Here is an 11,619-nt window from a genome sequence, read left to right as displayed (position 1 = left end):
CTTGGGGACAGTTCCACGGCGAACGCTGATAGTTCGGCTTTAACACCCACATCCCCACCCCTCCCGGCAAAATCCGGCACTCGAACTGTGATTCTCTTTCCACAGATGCTGCCTGTCCTGCTGAGTATTTCCAGCATTTATTTCACATTTTTATATGTCACATTTCTAACGCCCGTAGTATTTTGCTTTTTGTTGTAACATGAATTTTCCATGGCAGCTCAGACCCATATGGAAGGATGTATCTGTCTGGACGCGTGAATATCTTCAGTCTCAAATGGCAGGGTCTGGATCTAAAAGATGTCTCACCAGTATTATTAAAACTCCAGATGGTTAAAAAAAATCAACAAAATTTGCGCCACTTGTGCTTGCAGTGCACGTATCGATTACATCATTATAAACCCAGTCTGTAACCGTTTAAGGGAACAACAACTACTTGGTAGAATTAAGGGTTTTATGTCAATTTAATACACTCAACGCAGATTCCAGGGTTTCTTGTTTGGTTTGTGAAACAATAAATTAATTGAAATTTTCGAAGCAACTTGCAACTTCAATAGTAGCGTGTAACACAACGAAAAGTGTGCCATCTTGCGGATTATTCTTGCCGAGGCATGCCATTTATTTTATATTCTTTTATACACAAATATTCATGAAGTTAAAAAAAGGAAACATTGATGTGGGTATTTAGGTTGATGTTCTTAATGTTAAAGTGTAACATTTCATTTTTTATGGTGCGCCTTACTTTGCAGAAGTTTTATTTCGGAATAACGTGCAATCTTCAAATGCTGGGAGCTCACTGGATTTGTGATTATCTGCATGCCTTTTTTTTCCCCCTGCTGCTGGCTGGGGCCTGAACTGCTGCTCCATCACCTTATATAACATCGGCTCCGTGACTCCCAGTTGGAGTGTCTCTGGCAGTGAGTCAACACAGCAGTATTGAGACAGCGCCTCGCACCCTAGCCTGCTGGAGCCTCCTGCCGCCTGATTGACAGCAAGCTGCAGCGCGCGCGACGCCCTTCAAGGCTAGCAACGTTCCAAAATAGAATCCCGGTGACGTCATCGGACCAATGGGAGGCGGAGATAGGCTGGGCCCGGAGAAGCAGGTTCGGTTGAGCGGCGGCTCCCTGGGTTGTGTGCGCGCTGATTGGCTGGCAGTCCCAGACAGGGGGACTTTGAGTTGATTATTAATGCAGAGTAAGCAGTCTGGCTTTGCAGCAGCACCACTACCAGGGCTGGATGTTTGGATTAACGCCAGCAAGCTACAGAATTAGCTCATTGTTCTATACGCTCCAACTACGGGCAGTGGGGTAGACAGTAAAGCAGCTTTTTTCGGGGGTTGGGGGGAGGGTGGGGGGGGGTTAGCTTTTCAAACGCTGGCTGTACTTCATTTTTGGAGTGCAGTAATTATTGCTTTTATGAAAAAAAATGCTCCCTATATCGGGAGCTACAATGCAGATCTCTATGTAGGGTAGAAGGTGGAGCGGGGCAGAGGGCTTTGTCTGTAAGTATTGTACCGTGAAGCAATCTGTTCTGCAGTTCAGTGTTTTAAAAACATGAATTTTATTCAGGAATATCGATTTTGTTTCTGGTTAGCTCGTTCTGTGTTTGCTGGCGTGGTAAGCGCTGAGCTGAGCTATCCTTATAAACATTCTTTTGTTCTTTCTTCGAACCTAATACTCCGATTTAGTTTTCTTTCAACCATTGCAGATTTAGAACGTGGTTTTATATTGGGTACTGGTACATTTAGGTTGTCTTAAATTACAACTGTTTTTTTTTGGTATTGCAGATATTAAAATCGTGAAGTTAACAATGTGTGCTTGAAAAGATCGTTGTTACGTACATTGCAAATAATTATAAATAAAAGCTGTACATGTTCTTTCCCTTCTAGTTTGTTCCCCTTTAGGAACCGGGGAGACCTGCCTGCAAGTCCCGCCTCTGCCAGAAAAACATGCAGATAAGGGTAAGGAAGGATTGACTGTCTTAGACAAAAGTGTGTAGTTATGATTTAGACGGTTCGTGGTTAATAAATCACCAAAACGAGTAACATGCCTATTTGTACATAGTGCAAACCAATGATTGTTCATTTTCGTGGAAAAATGTTTATGTTTAATCGCGTTTATCAATTATAGTTCAATATATTCATATGCAGTTTTTGGCTCATTATCTAAACTTAAGAATATGGATATTATTTCAAACCAAGAGCTCAATACATGTAGTATTAATTTGTGTTTTCTGAAGCTAGACATTTTGAATTTTTTTTTGAGAATCTACATTTTTAATTCAACAAATATATCATTGCATTTTCCAAATTAATTGACCCATTAGGTTATATTCCAGTAATTTGATGTATGTATTTAATGAAATATTATGGATTTTGGACCTTAGAACGATGTGAATGCCTTATGCAGTGTTTCTACTCAGTAGAGGCTTTATTCTTCTTACATTAGCTCTTGTATATTCTATGTATTTTAAAATATAAATCACAGCCCAATGAGTCTGTTTTGGAGATTATACTCCACATGAGTCTCCTCCCATTCAATCTGCCTCATCTCAGCCTTTCAGCATACATTTCTAAATTTCCTTGATCAGGTTCTTATTTACAGTTAAAAGCTGCTGCCTGAATCACTTTTGTTTTTTTTGAGTTTTCATATTCCATTTTCAGACAAAATTCTTCTGTTACTTTGAATAAACCAGTATAGTATTAAATTATTTTTAAACTTTCAATTTATATATCAATTTGTGAAGTGTAAGTAAAGTCTTATGACTAATGATTAAATAAACTGAAAATCATTAATTTAAGTAATTCCTCTGTAATATACTGAACTTGCTTGGTGTCCTTTCACAGATTCTAAATTGGTCCAATTCACTAATGGAGTCCAAGAAACTGTATTTGTTTCCTTTAAAATCAAAATCTATATTTCTGGGTGGAAATTGCTTTGTTACTCTGAATTATGAATACAACAACAACTTGCATCTATAAAGCATCTTTGATGGAGTAAAACATTCCAAGTTACTTCAGAGTGTTATACAAAATTTGACAAGCGATATAAGGGCTAGTTCAAAGAGGTAGGTCTTCAAGGTATGTCTTAAAGAAGGAAAGAGAAGTGGAGACGTTTAGGGAGGGAATTCCAGAGTTGAGAGTCTTGGCAGCTGAAGGCATGGTTGCCAATGTAGTTTTGCATGTAAACAAAAGTTATACAGAGTGCAAATCCATGCTGCTTTTTACTCTTAAACATACAGTCTCTCTTGAAACGAACCATCGTTTTCATAAATTAACTTAATTAATTCTCATCCAATTAAGATAGTAGTTGCCCTGGGTGTCAGCTGTGGCTCAGTTCATAGCACCCTCGCCTTTGAATCAGAGGGTTGTGGGTTCATGTCCCACTCCCGGAAACCAAGAACTGTGATTGTACTCGAAAGAGTTGCAATCTGTGACTGTTGATAACTCGAAAGAGTTTCACTCTGCCAAAGAGACACGTGGGTCCAGAGGTAACTGGAAGTTGATGCCAACAGGTGGCTGTATTTGTGAATGATTTGAATTTACTGCAGCCAATTCTGTATGCAGCATTTGTTGACAGCCAACATGGAAATTTTAAATTCGATGATCTGAAGCCAATGTAGATCAAAAGGACAGAGTGAAAGGTGAGTGGGACTTGGTGTGTAATAGAATATTTAGCAGCAGAGTTTTGAATGGGTTAAAGGGTACAGAAGCTCATGAGGCTGGCCAGGCGAGTATTGGAAGATCTGGAAGTGACAAAGGCAGAAATGATGGTTTGAGCAACCGGATTGAGATGGGATGGAGGCAGGCAATGCTACAGAAGAAGTAGGTGGTCTATGGCAGAGAGGATATGGGATCAGAAATTCAACTTGTGAATAAATAGAACACTATGGTTGCCAAGTGTTTGGTTCAGTCTGAGTTAGTGGCTGGGGCAGAGATGGAATCAATGGCGAGGGAAAAGTATTTGTGGCAGGGACCAAACACAATGGTTTCAGTCTTCCCAATGCTTAATGTGGTTGGAGAGATTCAGACTTGGAGTGGTGGGAAATATTCACATGGACTTGACTGACTGCAGTGCTTTCAAGAACTTTTGGAGAGGTTAGAGATAGGATAGTAGTTTTAAGGGACAAAGGTTGTGGTGCTTTAAAGGAAGAAGTGATGCTGGTGGCTTTGAAAGGGAGAGGGAACCAATTTTGATATCATTTAAAATGTGGGCCAGGAAGGCAAGTTGGATGAGCAGCATTTTAGTAGGAATGAGGTCAAGGGAACAGCAATTGGATCTCATGGGTAAGAGGAGCTTGGAGAAGTCATAAGGGGACTTGGGAGAGAAATGAGAAAAAACATAAGTCAGGGCTAAGATAGGCAGGAGCTGGTGGAGGATCTTTAGCATGGTGGGAAAGGTGGTGGGGGGGCAAGTAGCAGTGGCAGGTGACCAGGTTGGTCTGAATTTTAATGACGAAGAAGTCCATGAGCACCTTGCACTTGGTGGTGAGGGTTGAGAGGGCAAGGAAGATGACTAGTGGTTTTGGCAATGGAGTGTGAGGCTTGATAATGCTTGATGTGGTCCAAATAGACTAATAATGAATGACTAGATTAGTTCTATGCTAGATATTCTTATGTCTTAGGTCTTTGAACTTGAAGGAACTTTGGCAGTGGAATTACAAACAGTAGAGTAGCTTAAATCCAGTGGCACATATTTTCTTCATGGTGTAATGTCTTAGGAAAAAGGTGCATTGTGCGAACTATTGAGGAAATCTATTTTTTTAAATTTCCTTATAAATGGATTCTTAGCTCCTGTTTGCCAAGTGTTGCAATATAAATAATGAAAACAGATTAAAAGAGAAATTCAAGAGATTGTTCACTACTTGATATTTTCAGGAACTGCTAGTTGATTCTCATTGCATTGGAACAGGCGATATTTGTCTCAATTTTGAAATAATTTGGAAAGGGTGATATTCTTCTTCAGTCAGACCTGATGTTAATTAATGTTACTCCAAGAGGCGAAGCTGTTTATTTATATCTTTTTCTCTTGCGTAAAGTTAAAGAATCATTCTTTGATTAAACTGCCATTATAAACTAAATGGCATTTCAGATAAACTGTTTTTTTTTTTGCTTGTATTGATGTCAGTTGTTACATAAAGACCAGCCTGGATAAGGACAACAGATTTCCTCCCCCAGTGGACATTATTCAACTAGTTGGGTTTTAACAACAAAAATTACCTTTAGGCCTCTGGATGACTAGTCTAGTAACATAACCACTCCATTGCCATGATTACTTGGCTTCTCCTGTACCTGTACCCAATGATGTGTGGCAGCATTGTGTAATTCATGTTAACTCCTTTGTAAATCTGGAGAGGTAGAATGAATTTGGAGAATATCAATTGGTCTGTGTCTCCATTTTCTCAATAGAAATGCCATCTACTGTTTCTGTTTCGATGTTGGTCTCCATCCTGTTCTTGGAGGCAGTGTGACAATGAATCTTGCTTTTGCAAAGCACTTTTTTCTGAAAAAATGACATGAGTAGATGTTGGTGATAAACTTCATTCAACAAAATTAAGCACATTGAACATACCATAACAATATGCGAAAGCTAATGAAAATGTCGAATCCCTTTTTTTATAAAACACTTATTTGTGATGTTTTACAAAATTATATTGGTGTCTCTGCAGGTTAAATATGTTTTTTGATAGCTTATGATAGTTCATAAATTGTTATCATATTGAAACATTTGATGTGTAAAAGCTGTAAATATTTTGTTTTCATATTTTTTCATTTCTGCATTATAAAGAGGGACCTCAGAACATTTGAAAGCACTTTACAACCAATGAAGTACTTTCAAAGTGACTTGGAATGTAGGAGGCATGCCAGCCAATTAGTGCACAACAAGCGTCTATAAACACAATGGGATAAATGACCAGATAATCTGTTTTATTGATGTTGGTTAAGGGATAAATGTTGGCCAGGATAATGGGAAAGCTTCCTTGCAGTTTTTCAAATAGTGCCATGGAATCTTTTATGCCTGACTGCAATTTTTCAGATTCTTCCAGAAAATCAAATAGAAAAGGCCCCAGTGACTTCTACATCAAATAAAATCAAGAGTTTTCATGGATATCTGTTATTGGATCCAGTTCAAGAAGCATTCAAGGGTTCTCAACACCTTCAATTTCCCTAATACTGCAAGAAGAAACAAAAAAAAACACATATGGAGAAAATGACTTGATGCACTTAGCAATTTTTTCCCTCAATTTCCTAATACTTCAGCTTCAAAGGCATAAACTTATGCAAGACTAGATAATGTAAAAGAAAGTTGTCCTCATGCTAAATTTATGGCTCAGGAAGGAAAAACAGAATTTTCTCTTCAATCCTCAATAGTAAATTGAGTAAATTCAAGTAAAATCTCCTTGAAATTCATTTAATGTTGTAATGTGCATTACTTAATCCTCATCAGTTGCGCAGATAGCGTTCTCATGTTTTCAATACAGCTGGAGTAAAAGTATGCACGACCATATGGGAACATCTACTGTTTTCTGTGAGAGAGTTGCACATTTTTACCATCTTTTGCATGAAGAAGTGTTTCCTACCTTCTCTCCTGAATGGCCTGGCTATAACTTTCAGGTTATGAATCACAGTTTTTACAGTGCAGAAGGAGGCCATTTGGCCCCTTGTGTCTGCACCAGCTCTCCGAATGAGCAATTCCCAAGTGCCATTCTCCCCACTTCTTTCCAAAACTCTGCACATTCTTCCTTTTCAGATAAGAGTCTAATTCCCTTTTGAATGCTTCGATTGAACCTGTCTCCACCACACTCTCAAGCAGTGTGTTCCGAACATAATCACATGCTGCATGAAAAAGTTTTTTTTCTCATAATGCTTTTGCTTCTTTTGCCAAATACTTTAAATCTTTGCCCTCTCGTTCTTGATCCTTTCACGGGTGGGAACAATGTTACCCTATCTACTCTGTCCAGACCCCTCATGATTTTGAATACAGTACCTCTATCAAATCTCAGCCTTTTCTCCAAGGAAAATAGTCCTAACTTCTCCAATCTGAGTTCATAACTGAAATTCCTCATCCCTGGACCCACCCTCATGAATAAGTCTCATTATGCCCTCTTGTTCTAGATTCCCCCACCAGTGGACAGTTTCTCTCTATCTGGCTGACGAATTCCTTTCAAAATCCCCTATACTTCAATCAAATCACCCCAGAACCTTCTATATTCCAGCAAATACAAGATTAGTTTATGTAATCTCTCCTCATAAGTTAACCCTTGGACCCCTGGTAATATTCTGATGAATCTCTGCTATGCCTCTTCTGAGGTCTGTTATATTTTCTAAGGTGCTCTGCCCAGAACTGTTGACAGTATTTCAGATGTGGTCTAACCAGGGCTTTGTAAAAAAACAAAACTTTCATTTATATAATGAGAGAGCTTGAATAAAGGCCAACATTCCATCAGCTTTTTTGATTACTTTTTGTATCTATTACATTTTAGTGAATCAAGACAAAGATCTTAGTCTAACATCTATAACTCAGAATCTCAGGGAAACATACTGCAAAAGGCAAAAAAATAATTTTCTTTACATTAGAACTTCAGTTGATGCTTTTTAGCCATGATCCCAGGCAAATCTTCTTTGAGTTTCATACCAGGATAGTTATAATGCCAAAAGTGGTAATATTGAATAACTTGCAATATGCAGGTGTTGCTGTTAATAACTACGAGAAATCTTCCAGACAGAGCTTTCCTGAGGTCCTGTTCCTGTGGGATAAAGAATGACAATAGCGACTTGTACTAAATGGTAAGCTATCTCAACAGATATCTTAGAACTTGATCCCTCAATTCACCAAGGTTCCTTTGACAGCACTTTCCAAACCCATGACCACTACCTTCTAGAAGGACAAGGGCAGCAGTTAGAATGGAACACCATCACCTGGAAGTTCCCCTCCAAGTCACTCATCATCCTGACTTGGAAATATATTGCCGTACCTTCCCTGTCGCTGGGTCAAAATCCTGGAACTCCCTCGTTAACAGCACTGTTGGTGTACCTACACCACATGGACTGCCGCAGTTCAAGAAGGCAGCTCACCACCACCTTCTCAAGAGTAATTAGGGATGGACAGTAAATGCTGGTCCAGCCAGCGAAGCCCACATCCTGTGAATGAATAAAAAAAAAGTCTCAATGCTGTAAAGTGCAGAATTTGATTAAAGATACTTGAGAACTCCCACTATCACCCTTGATTACCAATTGTACTGGGATAAGCAAATGTATTACTAAATAGATCAGCTTTTCAATGGGCTAATAGCCCAAAAAACATCTCATAACTGTACTGTTGAAGATGTTATACAGAAAAGCAAGTTGCAACTATACATAATTTGTGATGCCCTAGGTAACTGACCTGTCAAACAGGCCTAATGTTGCATAGGTGAGCACAACTGAAGATAGCCACCATGGTTGTAGACTTTGAAACTAAGGCTGCTTCCTTCAGCTATCTTTACAATAGTTGTGCAAGGATATTCAAGCCCTGGCTCTAATTGATACCCACTGACAAAACTCAGGCAAGAAGACTCAGTTAGTATATTGACCATCCCACCTCTTAATGTTTCTATCCAATGGCTTTCAGCTGTACGCCACTTCCACCATCAATAAGGCTTCTTAGAAGAAAGTTAAGAAGATATTTATATGTGAAGAGGACTGGGGAGGTTCTAGGGAACTAAAAATGCATACTTCCATGTAACCAACATGGAAAGCCATAGAAATCATAGGAAACATGTCCTTGTGGGTAGTGCAGGGATTGGGGAAGGTACATTTTCTGCACTGAAATTAAAAAATACAAGGTAACCCTCATAATAGTCCATGGGTCTCATTTCAGTGGAGCCAATGTAGCTTGATTGGCTGTTACGGTTGTCAAGGGAGGGGAGAGAATGCAGGGTGGGAAGGGAGATTGGAGGCCAAGTGGGGGCTTTTTTTTTGTTCATGGTATGTGAACATTGCTAACATTTATTGCTCATCCCTAATTGCCCTTGAGAAGGTGGTGGTAAGCTTGAACCGCTGCAGTCCATGTGGTTTAGGTACACCCACAGTGCTGTTAGAAAGAGTTCCAGGTTTTTTGACCCAGCCACAGTGATACAGTTCCAAGTCAGGATGATGTCTGGCTAGGTGGGGAACTTGCAGTTAGTGGTGTACCCATATGTCTGCTGCCCTTGTCCTTTTAAGTGATGAGGTCACAGTTTTGGAAGATGCTGTCAAAAGAGGCTTTGTAAATTGCTGAAATGCCTTTTGCATATGATACACACTGCTACCACTATGCGTTGGTTATGAAGGGAGTAGATGTTTAAGGTGTTGGATGGGATGTCAATCAGGTGGGCAGCTTTTTCCTTGATAATATTGAGCTGCTTGAATGTAGTTGGAGTTGCACTTATCCAGGCAAGCAGAGAGCATTCCATCACACTCCTGATTTGTGCCTTGTAGATGGTGGACAAGCTTTGGGGAGTCAGGAGGTGAATTACTCACCACAGAATTCACAGCTTCTGACCTGCTCATGTAGCCACAGTATTTATATGGCTAGTCCAGTTAATTTTCCAGTCAATGGTGGGGGATTCAGTGATGATAATGCCAGCGAACATCAAGGAGAGGTAGTTAGGTTCCCTCTTGTAGAGAGATCTCTGCTATTTGTGTGGCTTGAATGTTACGCGCCACCTTTCAACCCAAGACTGAATGTTGTTCAGGTCTTCCTGCTTGTAGGCACGGACTGCTTCAGTGTCTGAGGAGTCACGAATGGTGCTGAACATTATGCAAACATCCGCACTTCTGACCTTATGATGGAAGGGAGGTCATTAATGAAGCAGCTGAAGATGGACCTGGGACACTACCCTCAGGAGCTCCTGCAATGATGCCCTGGAGCTGAGATGATTGACTTCCAACAACCACAACCATCTTCCTTAGTGCTAGGTATGACTCCAACCATTGGAGAGTTTGCCTTCGATTTCCATTGATTCCAGTTTTGCTAGGGCTGTTTGATGCCACACTAGTCAGATGCTGTCTTGATGTCAGGGGCACTCTCACCTCCCCTTTTGAATTCAGCTCTTTTGTGCACCATTAGACCAAGGCTGTAATAAAGCCTGGAACCAAGTGGCCCTGCAAAACCAAAACTGAGCATCGATGCTGTGTAAGTGCTTCTTGATAGTACTGTTGATGACATCATCCTTCAGTTTTCTGATGATCGAGAGTAGACTGACGGGATGGTAATTGACCGGATTGGATTTGTCCTGCTTTTGTGGACAGGACACACCTGGGCAATTTTCCACATTGTTGGGTAGGTGCCTGTGTTATAGCTATATTGGAACAGCTTGGCTTGAGGTGTGGCTAATTCTGGAGCAGAAGTTGTCAGTACTATTTCTGGAATATTGTCAGGGCTCTTAGTCTCTGCTGTGTCCAGTGCCTTCAGCTGTTTTTGATATAATGTGGAGTGAATTGAATTGACTGAAGACTGGCATCAGTGATGCTGGGGACCACAGGAGGAAGCCATTATGGATCATCCACTTAGCACGTCTGTCTGAAGATGGTTGCAACTCCTTTAGCCTTGTCCTTTGCATTGATGTGCTGGGCTCTCCCATCATTGAGGATGGGGATATCTGTGGAGCCTTCCCTTCTGGTTAGTTGTTTAATTGTCCACCACCATTCACAAATGGATGTTGCAGGACTGCAGAGCTTTGATCTGATCTGTTGGTTCTGGGATCACTTAGCTTTGTCTATCACATGCTGTTTATCCTTTGTTGTAGCTTCACCAGGTTGGCATCTTTATTTTTAGGTATCCCTGGTGCTGCTGCTTGCGTTCTCACCTGTACACTTCATAAAAGCAGGGCTGGTCCACTGGCTTGATGGTCCCATGGCAGAGTCAGGGATATGTCAGACCATGAGGTTACATATTGTAGTTGAATACAATTCTGCTACTGTTAATGATCCACAGCACCTCATGGATGTCCAATTTTGAGCTTCTAGATCTGTTCTGAACCTATTCTATGTAGAATAGTGATAGTGCCAGACAACAAGATGGAGGGTAGCCTCAGTGTGAAGATGGGGCTTCAATTCCGCAAAGGTCACTCCTACCAATACTGTCCTGGAAAGGTAACTGTGAATGATAGGTTGGTGAAGGGGGGGTGCCAGTAGGTTTTTCCTTCTTGTTGGTTCTCTTATCATCTGCCGCAAACCCAATCTGGTGGGTATGTCCTTCAGGATTCTACCAGCTCGGTCTAGAAGTGCTACTGAGCCACTCTTGGTGATAGATATTGAAGTGCCCTCCCAGAGTACACACTCTGCCCTTGCAGCCCTCAGTGCTTCCTCCAGTTGGAGACCAGATTGGGATGGTCTGATGGCTCTCCGCTTCTTCCTCGAACAGAGGCCTGAATAATCCCCATCCACCACCACTCGCCTCCGTCTGGCTGAACTTGTTCTCACACTGAACAATTTCTCCTTAAACTCCTCTCACTTCCTCCAAATAAAAAGTGTGGCTATGGGTACCCGCATGGGCCCCAGCTATGCCTGACTCTTTATGGGGTATGTGGAACATTCCTTGTTCCAGTCCTACTCCAGCCCCCTCCCACAACTCTCTCCGGTACATTGATAATTACTTCGGT

General features: G+C 40.9%; 1 long non-coding RNA gene across 5 annotated transcripts in view; it reads left to right on the top strand.

The window, feature by feature from the left end:
- The first annotated feature begins 1,000 nt into the window (after positions 1–1,000).
- Positions 1,001–11,619, top strand: part of LOC144695323 (uncharacterized) — a 53,258-nt gene continuing 42,639 nt past the window's right edge. Inside the window, exons 1-2 of one of the 5 annotated variants that reach the window (XR_013579937.1) lie at positions 1,001–1,019; positions 1,886–1,957. This is a non-coding gene — a long non-coding RNA (uncharacterized LOC144695323). Of the gene's footprint in view, positions 1,020–1,083; positions 1,499–1,885; positions 1,958–11,619 lie in introns of those variants that run through there. The other 4 variants (XR_013579936.1, XR_013579929.1, XR_013579931.1 and 1 more) reach the window with 4 other exon arrangements.

This window comes from Cetorhinus maximus, chromosome 2 (genome assembly GCF_964194155.1).
Source record: "Cetorhinus maximus chromosome 2, sCetMax3.hap1.1, whole genome shotgun sequence".
NCBI classification, from domain to species: domain Eukaryota; kingdom Metazoa; phylum Chordata; class Chondrichthyes; order Lamniformes; family Cetorhinidae; genus Cetorhinus; species Cetorhinus maximus.
This window is presented reverse-complemented; position numbering and strand designations above follow the sequence as displayed.